Genomic DNA, 14,098 nt, shown 5'->3' on the forward strand with positions numbered 1-14,098 from the left:
AAAAAAGTAATGGACTAATAGTTTTTAATTATATTTATGGATTTTTTTTTTTTTTTCAAAAGGGAACATACGTACACACAAAAAGAAATACCTCCAAAAGTGTGGACTTGGCTGGGTGCAGAGAATAATTTGCACAAAGAATGACAGAATTGAAGCAATTCAAATTTTTTCCCTTGCTTTTTTTTTTTTTTTTTTTTTGTTTGAGACAGCGTCTTGCTCTGTAGCCCAGGCTGGGGTGCACTGGCACCATCTTGGCTCACTGCAAGGTCCACCTCCCACGTTCACGCCATTCTCCTGCCTCAGCCTTCTGAGTAGCTGGGACTACAGGCACCCGCCACCACGCCTGGCTAATTTTTTGTATTTTCAGTAAAGATGGGGTTTCACTGTGTTAGTCAGGATGGTCTCGATCTCTTGGCCTCGTGATCCACCCGCCTTGGCCTCCCAAAGTGCTGGGATTACAGGCGTGAGCCACTGCGCCCGGCTCTTCCCTTGTTTTTGCAGTTACTGTGCTATCACTGTTGATTTCAAATTTGTTGTTTAAATGCAAGGATGTGGAGACATGAACTACTCCCAAAGTGAGCTCCCATGATTTCGACCCACTGGGGACTCTCAAACTAAAGGTGTTTTGTAGCTGACTCCCTGGGTGCTGGGGGCCAAGTGTATAACTCAAAGTTATCCAAATTAGCTTCCATGTAGAATATATTACTTATTAAACGTTAGGTAATAAAAACATATGAATCTGCAGCTTACATATATTCCTAAAACTTACAGTAGTCCCTCTGCTTTGGGAGGCCGAGGTGGGAGGATCCCTTGAGCCCAGGAATTCGAGGCTGCAGCGAGCTGTGATTGTGCCACTGCCCTTCAGCCTGGCTGACAGAGGGAAACTCTGTCTCTTAAAAACAAAACAAACAAACAAACAAACAAAAAAGAGCAAAAAACAAAAACCTCACAGCAATCACAACAATTAGTACTTTGACCAACAGAGGGATCTCTTTAGGAAGGATGATTTTACCACCAACATTATTTAGAATTGCCAAGCCATGGTGATAGTAAAAAGCAGACCTACCCAGTTTCATTGATGTTTCTATTTTATCTTTTTTTTTTTTTTTTTTAACTTTTGTTTGTAGAGATGGGGTTTCGCCATGTTGCCCAGGTTGGTCTTGAACTCCTGAGCTCAAGCAATCCGCCTGTCTCAGCCTCCCAAAGTGTTGGGAGTACAGGCGTGAGCCATGGCACCTGGCCTCACTAATGTTTTAAAATTCTCTATAGACAAAAGCATGCCTTATTTCTTCCACATGGCAGACTCACCACCACCCTTACCTGATTCACCTCTGCCTCAGGCTACCAGTTTCCCATCTTTGGCCAAGACAAAGGCCCCTTCCAAAGCTGACAGCATTCCACTACTTTTTTTTTTTTGAGATGGAGTCTCGCCCTGTCACCCAGACTGGAGTGCAATGGCACGATCTCAGCTCACTGCAATCTCTGCCTCCTGGGTTCAAGCCACTTTCCTGCCCCAGCCTTCCGAGTAGCTGGGATTGCAGGCGTGCACCACCACTCCCCGCTAATCTTTAGTAGAGACAGGGTTTCACCATGTTGGCCAGGCGTGGTCTCGAACTCCTGACTTTGTGATCCACCCACCTCAGCCTCCCAAAGTGCTGGGATTACAGGCATGAGCCACTGCGCCCAGTCCTTTTTTTTTTTTTTTTTGAGATGGAGTCTTGCTCTGTCACCCAGGCGGGAGTGCAGTGGCGTGAATTTTTATTTCCCGGTTTCAAGTGATTCTCCTGCCTCAGTCTCCCAAGTAGCTGGGATTATAGGCGTGGACCTTGATGTCCGGCTAATTTTTGTAGTTTTAGTAGAGACGGGGTCTTGCCATGTTGGCCAGGCTGGTCTCAAACTCCTGACCTCAAATGATCCATCCGCTTCAGTCTTGCAAAGTGCTGGGATTACAGGCATGAACCACTGCACCTGGCCAACTTTCTTTTATTAATTCTTTCTTTTATAAAAAGAGACAAAGACTACCTCTAAATCCACTCTTTCTAATTTTGGCTCCACAAGCTATTTCCAGCCAATGACCCTGGGTACGTCAGTTCATCTCTTTAAGCCTGTTTTCTCATCTGGAAATGGAAGTAACAGTCCCTGCCCATGCCTTACCCCTGTGAGGGCTCCATGAAGCAGTGGGGGAGAAGAGTGTTTAGAAAGAGGGAGGCACCACCCAGGTGGCAGGTGTACACAGATGGCAGGCCTTGACAACAAAGTTGGTTATGTTCTTCTGAGGTCACTGGATCCAGGATCTGGGAGAGGGGAAGGGGATCTGGTGGGTGCTAGACTGCAATCACTGAGTTAGATTTTTTCCTTCCAGGAAAAGGCTAGATCCTCTTGGCCAGGAGGCAGAGGACTGATCACCATGACCTGGCCTGCTCTGCTGCTGGATCAGAGCCTGACTGGATAGAGAAGTTCTCTTCCTGTGGAAGGTGGCCAAGGAGTAGGGTACAAAGAAACACTGAAGCCCACTGGCTCTTGTCCTGGGAAGCACCCGGAAAAGAGCTTACCTATTTGTTTAACTGTCTTCCCCAAAGAAAATGTAACTTTTTTTTTTTTTTTTTGAGACAGGGCCTCATTCTGTCTCCCAGGCTGGAGTGCAGTGCCATAAACATTGCTCAGTGCAGCCTTAACATCTCAGGTTCAAACTATCCTCCTGCCTCAGCCTTCTGATTAGCCGGGACTACAGGCACATGGCACCAGGCATTTTTGTAGAGACGGGGTTTCACTGTGTTGCCCAGGCTGGCCTCAAACTCCTGGGCTCAAGCAAGCCTGCCTCAATCTCCCAAACTGCTGGAATTACAGGCATTAGCCACCGTGTCTAGCCAGAGAATGTAACTTTCTAGAGGGGGAGTCTTTTTTTGGGGGGAGCTCAAACAGCAGAAATTTATTTCTCACAGTTCTAGAGGTTGGGAAATCCAAGATCAAGGTGCTACCAAGGTAGATTTCATTCTGAGGACTCTTCCCCTGACTTGTCATCAGCCACCATCTTGCTGTGTGCTCACATGACCACATGACCTCTTCTTTGTGAGCTTGAGAGACAGGGAGTGAGCTATCTGGTGCCTCTTCTTATTAGGGCACTGTCTTAGTCCATCTAGGCTGCTACAACAAAATACTTTACAGTGGGTAATTTATCAAAGACGGAAATTTATTTCTCCCAGTTCTGGAGGCTAGGAAGTCCAGGATCAAGGCCTCAGAAGATTTGGTGTCTAGTGATGACCAGTTCCTCATCCAGAGCACTTTCTATGTGTCCTCACACGGCAGAAAGGCAAGGCAGCTCTCTGGTGCCTCTTTTTTTATTTTTAATTTCTATTTATTTATTTTTAGACAGAGTTTACCTCTTTTTGCCCAGGTGATCCGCCTGCCTCAGCCTCCCAAAGTGCTGGGATTACAGGCGTGAGCCACTATACCCGGCCTCTGGTACCTCTCTTTTTTTTTTTTTTTATACTTTACATTCTGTGATACGTGTGCAGAACATGTAGGTCTGTTACACAGGTATACACATGCCATGGTTGTTTCCTGCACCCATCAACCCATCATCTACATTAGGTATTTCTCTTAATGCTGTCCCTCCCCTAACCTACCTCACCCCCTGAACAAACTTTTTTCCGAAAGAGCCAGCTAGTAAATATTTTAGGCTTTTCAGGCCATATGGTCTCTGTTGCAAGTACTCAACTCTGCTGTTGTAGTGAGAAAGCAGCCATAGACGATACGTAAACGGAGCGTGGCTGTGTTCCAATAAAACTTTATTTATGGATACTACAGTATGAATTTCATATAACTTTCACATGTCATGAAATATTCTTCTTTTGACTTTTAAAATGATTTAAAAATCTAAAAACCATTCTTAACTTGCGAGCATACAAACACAGTAGGCCAGATTTATCGTGTGGGCCACAGTTTGTGTGCCTCTATCCTAGAGGGCAGAGACCGTCTTCTCCACTGCTGTATTCCCAGTGCCTAGAACAGTGCCTGGCATGTAGCTGGTGCTCAGTAACTATTTGTTGGTGATCAGCTGCTCCCTCTTCTGCCCCTTTTAACTCCAATTCCCTCCCCAACTCTTCCTGCTACTATATCACCTCTGCTGTCACCTCCTGTCCTCTCTGATGCCAGCAACCAAATTCAGCCTCACCCCCGGACTCCAGGACAATGGTACTGCTCTGTGGAGGAGCTCACTGCCTAATTCTCCGCCTTGCTCTCCTTCACCCTCTGCAGTCCTGGATCATCCCACCTGCATGCTTCTGTTCCTCCTCTTCCTCTCTGAGCACTCCTTTTTTTTTTTGCCAATTGCAGTGACTTTATTTTAAAGGGTTTTCAGACTTATAGAAAGGGGCTTTTTAGATGGGGCTGTGTCACTAGTCAACCGTCTTCACTGTGGAGTCCTAATCACTATGATGCTTGTTTTGTAGATCACAAGGATTCATTCAAATTGTCTCTTCCATTCCTTCATAATAGGTTACGTAGTCTAAAAGTACACCCCTCCTTCTCTAGTACATTGCATTCAAACAGGTTGCTGCTACTTCTCTATTGTCATTCATCTTTTCATCATCTTCTTATTCCTCTTAGCACAGTTGGGGCATAACATATTATCTTCTATGCCTGGGGGCGGGGGGAGTTGGGAAAATGCAGACAGGTGACAAGAAGAGAGAAATCATCCTCCTGTGAGTGGTAGGCACCCAGGCCTGACCTGCATGAAACTGCAGGCGCACCCAACCCTTTGTGTCTGCCGAGAGAAGTCTGCCATGGACCACACACCACCTGACTCCAGAGGCTTGCATCAAAAAGGCCTCAAGAGAAACAGGAATGGAACATGAATTCACAGCCTTAGGCTGAACAGCCCTTGCAGCAATTCTTGCCCGTGATGCCAACATGGCTCCCTCGCTGAAGTTATCACTTCAACTGTATTAGTCTCTTCTGCTCTCTCATTCATCTCATAAGTTTTCTGAAGCCTTGCTGTCTTGGTCACTGCCTTGCATTTCCTCGAACATCGCTGTAATCTGGTCCCTTGTGACACTTCAGGTATATCTTGCTGTTGTTTAGGGCAAGCATGCCTACAGACCCTCAGATAAACTTCGATTTTCTTGCCATTGGTACTCAAACTGAGTTGTTGACACCAGTCCCGCAAAGAGTCCCAACACACCTTATTAATGGGAGGCAAAATGGTTGGCAAGGGAAGAGCTGGTATTTTGCATCTAGCTTTTTGTGGAGCTGTAAATTGTTCATTTGTTTGAAGTAGATGACCTTGATTGTATTTCATAGGCTTCTCCAGTTTGACACCAGAAGTTGAAGAAACACTTGGTTCCGTTTGTTCCATATTTGGATCATCTTTAACTGGCACCAATGTCAAAATCACACTTTCCTCATCATCTACTTCCCCCTCAAAGAAATTCTTCTTGCTGCTATCCAAATTTGAGTCTGACATTTTCAGCAACACCCGTCTTGCCCATTCGGTGATATGTTGTTTCAAAAATTAGGCCGGGCAAGATGGCTCATGCCTGTAATCCCAGCACTCTGGGAGGCCCAGGCAGGCAGATCACTTGAGTCCAGGAGTTCGAGATCAGCCTGGGAAACATGGCGAGACCCCTGTCTCTACCAAAAAATACAAAAATTAGGCAGGCGTTGTGGCGTGTGCCTGTAATCCCACCTACTTGGGAGGGGGTAGTGGGAGGACTACCACTCCCTCTTTTTTTTTTTTTGGCAACGCAGTCTCACTCTGTGGCCCAGGCTGGAGTGCAATGGCACAATCTCGGCTCACTGCAACCTCCACCTCATGGGTTCAAGTGATTCTCCTGCTCAGCCTCCCGAGTGGCTGGAACTACAGGCGTGTGCCACCACGCCTGGCTAATTTTTGTATTTTTAGTAGAGATGGGTTTCACCATGTTGGCCAGGCTTGAAACCACTCCCTCTTTGGCTTCATTGTCTACCAGTCCCTGATCACAGTCAGGGGAGTTCCTGTAGGCTGAGGCCTCATGCCTTCACTGCACACAAGTGCAGAACCCACTCAGTGAACCCCAGGCCCCAGTCTCTGGCTCTCCCGCTTCTTTGCAGGGGGAAGAATTTGGAGAAAAGAAGGAAGTCTATGATTGTCACCTACCATTTCTTTTTTTCTTTTTCTTTTTCTTTTTCTTTTTTTTTTTTTTTTTGAGACAGAGTCTCACTCTGTTGCTCAGGTTGGAGTGCAGTGGTGAGATCTTGGCTCACCGCAAGCTCTGCCTCCCAGGTTCACGCCATTCTCCTGCCTCAGCCTCCCAAGTAGCTGGGACTACAGGCGCCCGCCACCACACCTGGCTAATTTTTTGTAGTTTTAGTAGAGACGGGGTTTCACCGTGTTAGCCAGGATGGTCTCGATCTCCTGACCTCGTGATCCACCCGCCTCGGCCTCCCAAAGTGCTGGGATTATAGGCATGAGCCACCACGCCTGGCTGTCACCTACCATTTCTATGGAGCACCTATCGTGTGCCAGGTGCTACACAGGTATTTTATTGCCTGATCTCACTTAATACTCATAACCACCTCTAGTTTTCCAAGGCACAAACTGAGGCTCAGAGGGGTTAACTGAAATACTCAAAGTCACACAGCTAGGAGGTAGCCAGACTGGGATTAGAGCCAGGGTTGGTGTGGCTCCATTCACAAGTACATTTTGAGGGCCTACAGCATATCATATGTATCCAGAGAAACAGCAGTAAACAGACAAGTGCTGCCTCATGGAGCTTTGTTCTAGTGGGAGAAACAAACAGGTAAATATATAACAGGACTGCTAGTAAAGAGGTTTGCCATGAAAAATAAAAAGATAACATAGGTTATATCGCTGATGGAGAGCTTTTTTTTTTTTTTCCAGACAGTCTCGCTCTGTCACTCAGGCTGCAGTGCAATGGCGCAATCTTGGCTCACTGCAAACTCCGCCTCCTGGGTTCAAGTGATTCTCCTGCCTCAGCCTCCCAGGGAACTGGGATAACAGGCGTGCACGCCAACACGACTGGCTGATTTTTGTATTTTTAGTAGAGACAGGGTTTCACCGTGTTGGCCAGACTGGTCTCAAACTTCTGACCTCAAGTGATCCGCCCACCTCAGCCTCCCAAAGTGCTGGGATTACATGCGTGAGCCACCGTGCCTGGCCAAGGGGAACTATTTTAGATAAGAAAAGCAAAGTCCTCTCCAGGAGGTGACATTTGAGCAGAGGTGTGAATGAAGTAAGAGAGTGAACCCTGAGAACTGGAGAAAGAACGTTCCAGGTGGAGGGCGCAGCAGGAGCAGAGCCTGATGGGAGCATACCGGGCATGTCCAGTGATCCGCAAAGATACCTGGTGGCAGGAGGGCAGCAAACTAGGGACAGAGTGGTAGGAGAGGGTGACCGAGGGAGCGGGCTGGGGCCTGGGGGCCTTCTCACATTTGGCCAAGACTTCGGATTTTGTTTGAACTGTGATGGGGGAGGCACAGGAGGGTTTCAAGCAGAAAGATGACACCTGACACCATTCCCATCCCTCAGATGAGGGATGAGACAGACAAGAGACTCTGCCCCCTGGCTCCATCACTGCCACCCACTGTGTGCACACTGGGCTCTCCTGGACCCCCTCTGAACTTAGCATAGTGAAGTGATCAAGAGCACTGGCTTTCAGGTCTGAGAGAAGTGAGTTCCCAGCCCAGCTGCAATACTTACTGGCTGTCTGACCATGGGCAATCCTGTTCCTCTCTAAGCCTCAGTTTTCTCATCTGGAAAATGGGGACAAATGGGGACAATAATTTTTTTTTTTTTTTAAACTGAATCTCGCTCTGTCGCCCAGGCTGGAGTGCAGTGGTGCAATCTCGGCTCATTGCAAGCTCCACCTCCTGGGTTCATGCCATTCTCCTGCCTCAGCCTCCCAAGTAGCTGGGAGTACAGGCGCCCACCACCACGCCCGGCTAATTTTTTGTATTTTTAGTAGAGACAGGGTTTCACCGTGTTAGCCAGGATGGTCTCGATCTCCTGACCTCGTGGTCCGCCTACCTTGGCCTCCCAAAGTGCTGGGATTACAGGCGTGAGCCACCCCGCCCAGCCGATGACAATAATTTTTGTCTCATGGCATTGTATTGTTGGGGTGATTTGATGATCTCTTACTTGTAAAACACTCAGCTCCAGGCAGGCTACATAGTGCTCTCTCAATAAGCACTCATAGTTTGTTACGATTTTTTTTTTTAAGTTTTTTGAGGCAGGATCTTGCTCTTTTGCCCAGGCTGCAGTGCAGTGGCTCAATCATAGCTCATTGCAACCTCAAACTCCTGGGCTCAAGCTATCCTCTGGCCTCAGCCTCCAAGTAGCTAGGACTATGAGTGCGTGCCACCATGCCTGGCTAATATTTTTATTTTTAGTAGAGATGGGATCTTGCTATGTTGCCTAGGCTGGCCTCAAACTCCTGGTCTCAGGCAATCCTCTTGGCTCAGCCTCCCAAAGTGCTGGAATTACCGGCATGAGCCACTGCACCCCACTTGTGATTATTATTATTTAAAGTCTCAGCTCTGTTCTGGCACTTTGTAACAGCTCATTAAAGGTAACTATCATTATGATTATTCTCCTCACCCTGTTCCACCTGTTAAAGACACATTAGCCAGGAACCCCCTCTACTGAGAGGCCAAGAAAGAATAATGATGACAGACCCTCTCCCCAGGGCAGGTCCCTTCCAGAACCTCTGCTCTTGAACATTATAGAAAAACCTCGGCTGGGTGTGGAGGCTCACGCCTGTAATCCCAGCACTTTGGGAGGCCAAGGCGGGCAGATCACAAGGTCAGGAGATCAAGACCATCCCGGCTAACACGGTGAAACCCTGTCTCTACTAAAAATACAAAAATTTAGCCAGGCGTGGTGGCACATGCCTGTAGTCCCAGCTACTCGGGAGGCTGAGGCAGGAGAATCGCTTGAACTCAGGAGGCAGTGAGCCGAGATCGTGCCATTGCACTCCAGCCTGGGGGACAAGGGCGAAACTCTGTCTCAAAAAAAAAAAAAAAAAAAGCCAGATGTTAATCAAATAGTCACATAAACACATGTAAGAAAGTACAACTTTGAGAAGCACTGTAAAGTATTGATTGCTATGGGCATGAGTACTATGGAGGTGAGGGAAAATGTCCTGGAGGAAGTGATGTAGAGTTGAGCTGGCTTGAAGAACACAGAATACTGTTTTGAGTACAAGGAGTGACATGTGCAAAAGCCCTGTGGCAGAACTGAAGGAAAGCCAGTGTGGCTGCAGCCGCGAGAGAGGTGGAACAAAGTGTGCACTGAAACTGCAGCAGCATCAGCACTTGTGGATTACGGTTTGTTCTGCACAGCTCTCTGATGAGTGAGTGCTATGCCTACCCCAGAGATGGGCAAGATGACCTGGAGAAGCTCTCCAGGTAGAGCCCAGATGTCCTTTGGGCTCCATTCTTACCAGCATGACCCACTCGTGGGAGAGGGGACACGGGAAGTGAAGCTTATTCATAAAAGGTTGAAAGCACAACCAGTCAATCAGTCCTGAAGTGAGAGGATGCACTTGACAGGGAGATTACTTTGAGAGGGAGAAGAAAGAGGGTCAGGGGCCCAGGATGGGGGAAAGCTGAAGGTAGAACCACTCCTGCTTTCCCTCACTTCCTCTATTCCTGCCATCCACCCCACCTCTCTGGCCCAGCCCCTCACCCTCCTTCTGTGGGTCTCAGTGTCTCTCTTCCTAACTTAAATGTGGCTGACTGCAAGTCAGGTATCTGGCATCTGTGTGCGATCTGTTTCAACTCCTGAGTACGATTACTGGATCTAGCAAATCAAAATACATGATGCCCAGTTAAATTTGAATTTCAGACAAACAACACATAAACTTTTAGTCAAAATATGTTCAAGTACAACAGCTCAAACTGGGAGCAGCAAGAGCTGGGGCATCACAAACTGCTTCCAGGTAACTGAACTGGATGATCCCCACACTGATGTGAATAATGGCTTCCATCTCTGGTCCAGGCTGCTGTCTGTTTTGTCACCTTTTCTCATTAGGGAGGTGGAGACTATGTGAACAAAAGAACACACTCTGGGCTGGGCATGGTGGCTCAGGCCTGTAATCCCAGCATTTTGGGAGGTCGATGGGGGCAGATCACCTGAGGTCAGAAGCTCAAGACCAGCCTGGTCACCATGGTGAAACCCCATCTCTATTGAAAATACAAAAAAATTAGCTGGACATGGTGGCAGGCACCTGTAATCCCAGCTACTCGAGAGGCTGAGGCAGGAGAATGGCTTGAACCCGGGACGTAAAGGCTGCAGTGGGCTGAGATCATACCATTGCACTCCAGCCTGGGCAACAAGAGTGAAACTCTGTCTAATAAATAAATAAATAACACACTCTGGAGCCAGACTGTCAGGTTGTCTCTCCGCTCTGCCATTTTTCAGTCCTGTGGCTTTTTTGTTTTTTTTTTTTAGATGGAGTTTCCCTCTTGTCACCAAGGCTGGAGTACAATGGCACAATCTCAGCTCACTAAAACCTCCACCTCCCAGGTTCAAGCGATTCTCCTGCATCAGCCTCCTCAGTTGCTAGGATTACAGGCACCTGCCACCACGTCGAGCTTTTTTTTTTTTTTTGTATTTTTAGTAGAGACGAGATTTCACCGTTTGGCCAGGCTGGTCTCGAACTCCTGACCTCAGGTGATCCACCCGCCTTGGCCTCCCAAAGGGCTGGGATTACAGGCGTGAGCCACCGTGCCTGGCCACAGTCCTGTGGCCTTGGAGGGACCCAAGTAATGGGATGCTTACTTTCTCTGCCCTCAGTTTCCTCATCTGTACACTGGAGAGAATAATAGCACATAACCCATAAGATTACAAGGATTACCTTAGTTTATGCAGGTAAAAAATGTGTAGAACAGTGCCTGGTCCATAGTAAGTGCTATGTTAGTGTTAGCTGTCATTATTTATTTAGTTACACCACAATGAATGTAAACTCCATACCGGCAACTACTTTATTTATTATGTATTTTATTATTTATTTTTCAGCAATGGGGTCTCACTCTGTTGCCCAGGCTGGAATGAAATAGCGTGATCATAGCTCACTAGAGTCTCGAATTCCTGAGCTCGATGGATCATTCTACCTCAGCCTCCTGAGTAGCTAGGATTACAGGCACCCAACTAAGGACTTTGATTTATTCATTGCTATATTCTCAGCCTCTAGTAGAAAGCCTGAGCCATGCCCCCTGGTGTGCTGAGGCAAAAGGATTGCTTGAGGTCAGGAGTTCAAGGCTGTAGTGTGCTATGGTTGCCTCTATGAATAGTCACTGCACTCCAGCCTGGGCAACACAGCGAGACTCCATCTTTAAAAATAATAATAATAGGTTGGGCGCAGTGGCTCATGCCTGTAATCCCAGCACTTTGGGAGGCCGAGGCGAGCAGATCACGAGGTCAGGAGATCGAGACCATACTGGCAAACATGGTGAAACCTTGTCTCTACTAAAAAATATATACATAAAATTAGCCAGGTGTGGTGGCACACGCCTATACAAAAATTATCCAGGTGTGGTGGCACATGCCTATAGTCCCTGCTACTTGGGAGGCTGAGGCAGGAGAATTGTTTGAACCCGGGAGGCAGAGGTTACAGTGAGCCAAGATCAGGCCACTGCACTGCACTCCAGCCTGGGCGACAGAGTGAGACTCCATCTCAAAATAATAATAATAAAAAGAAGGCTTGGCTTACAATACATGCTCAGAAAGAGGGCCTAGTGTGTAATATATAGCCATAAATAAACCAGGTGTGGTGGCTGTAATTCCAGCATTTTGGGAGGCTGGAGGATCGCTTGAGGCCAGGAGTTTAAGACCAGCCTGGGCAAGATAGTGAGATTCCATCTCTACAAAAACAAAACATATAGAAAATTAGCTGGGGGCCTGGTGCAGTGGCTCACGCTTGTAATCCCAGCACTTTGGGAGGCCAAGGCGGGAGGACCATGAGGTCAGGAGATTGAGACCATCCCAGCTAATACAGTGAAACCCCGTCTCTACTGAAAATACAAAATGTTAGCCGAGCGTGGTGGCATGCACCTGTAGTCCCAGCTACTCGGCAGGCTGAGGCAGGAGAATTGCTTGAACCTGGGAGGTGGAGGTTGCAGTGAGCTGAGATTGAGCCACTGCACTCCAGCTTGGGTGACAGAGCGAGACTCTATCTCAAAAGAAAATAAAAAAAAATTAGCTGGGCATGGTGGCACACACCTGAAATGCTAGCTACTTGTGGGAGATAGGAGGATCACTTGAGCCCAGAAGTTCAAGGCTGCAGTGAGCTATGATCTTACCACTGCACTGTAGCCTGGGCAACAGAGTGAGACCCTGTCTCTAAAAAACAAATAAAAAATATATAGATGTAAATAATTTATTGAATTAAAATGAATCTTGTCCTATATACCTGAAAGATTGAGATTATAATTCCCGTTTTACAGATGGAGAAATTGAGGTTTAGAGCCGTAAAATGAGTTTCCCAATGTTAAGAAGGTAGCAGAGCTGGAAGTCAAACCCAGATTTGTTGGGTTCCAAAGTCCTTTCCACTCAAAATTCAGTTCAACAGCGGAGGTCCTACCCTGGGAAAGCCATGGAAAAGGGGGAGCGTGTGGATTCTGGAGAAATCCTCATCCACTTTGATTTTTTTTTTTTTTTTGAGATGGAGTCTCCCTCTGTCACCCAGGCTGGAGTGCAGTGGCACTATCTCGGTTCACTGCAAGCTCCGCCTCCTGGGTTCACGCCATTCTCCTGCCTAAGCCTCCCGAGTAGCTGGGACTATAGGTGCCCGCCACCACGCCTGACTAATTTTTTGTATTTTTAGTAGAGACAGGGTTTCACCATGTTAGCCAGGATGGTTTCGATCTCCTGACCTCGTGATCCGCCCGTCTCGGCCTCCCAAAGTGCTCGGATTACAGGCGTGACACTGATTTTTTTAAGCCTTAGTCTGTTCTCAACTTCTTGTGTGACCTTGGGTAAGTCACTTCATCTTTCTGAGCCTGTTTCATGAATTGTAAACTAGGTGGTGGTAATCACTCAAGGAAATCACATGGCTCGCAGGAAGCTTTTGATAAACATTCCTTCCCATCCCCCTGCCTTACAACAGCTTTGCAGATAACTGACCAGTCTTCCTGCCTGCTAAACCAGCAAGCTTGTCCCTCCAGCAAGCTCACTCCTCACACGTGAATACATCTCACCACACCCGGACCCCTAAGGCTCTTCAGGTGGAGGCTGAATCTCTCTGGGGGAACCAGTTTCCTGGCCTTTCACTCCGAGTCCCACCAAGCCACAGTTCATCCTGGGACCCTGGTCCCTCCTCAGAGAGTCGCAAACCTAAACCAGTCCAGAGCTGGGGCTGCAGGTGACTCCAGGGAGACCTGGCCTGAAAGGACTCCCTTCAAAGGGCAGAGCACAGATTGCAAAAACGCATATTAAGAAATCACTCTTGGCGGGGCGCAGTAGCTCACTCCTGTAATCCCAGCACTTTGGGAGGCTGAGGCAGGAGGATCGCTTGAGCCCAGGAGTCAGAGACCAGCCTAGGTAACAGCGAAACTTCATGTCTCTCTCTCTCTCACTATATACACACATACATACTTACATATGTGTATATATATTTATTTATGGATGTAATATTTATATACATTATGTAAAATCAGTCGATCAAACAATCAATCACTCTATGGTGGCGCTGTGGGTCCTGATTGTGGTAACAACTGCTGATGCCTATCTGGGCCTGGGGCACTGAGATCGCCCGGAGATCCCAGTGTTAGCTTCAGTGCGGGATAGAAATTAGTAGAGGACAGGGGATCTCTAGGGCCTGGTGAGTTGAGGGCCTAAGGGGAGCAGGTCCCAGGCTCCTTCCAAGCCTCAACCCAGATCAGGCCCAGGAACCCAGTGTGAATGTGTGTGCGGGGGGTGGGGACAGGGTGCTTCCCTCCCCTTGGAAGGAGAAGGAACATCTGGGCTGGGATTCCAAATGAGCTGAGCGGGGGAGAACGGTGGCCCTGGTGTGGTGTGTCCAGGGGAACACCGCTGCGAGGGAAGAAGCCAGCAGGGCCTCTCGGGCTGAGCCAAGCGCGGGCCGGGGGCTTGCGGCGG

General features: G+C 47.9%; 1 pseudogene; it reads right to left on the reverse strand.

Annotated features, from left to right (window-relative positions):
- Positions 1 to 4,558: 4,558 nt before the first annotated feature.
- LOC105540899 lies at positions 4,559 to 5,464 on the reverse strand (annotated as a pseudogene).
- Between the last annotated feature and the right edge of the window lie 8,634 nt (positions 5,465 to 14,098).

This window comes from Mandrillus leucophaeus, unplaced genomic scaffold (genome assembly GCF_000951045.1).
Source record: "Mandrillus leucophaeus isolate KB7577 unplaced genomic scaffold, Mleu.le_1.0 Scaffold23, whole genome shotgun sequence".
NCBI classification, from domain to species: domain Eukaryota; kingdom Metazoa; phylum Chordata; class Mammalia; order Primates; family Cercopithecidae; genus Mandrillus; species Mandrillus leucophaeus.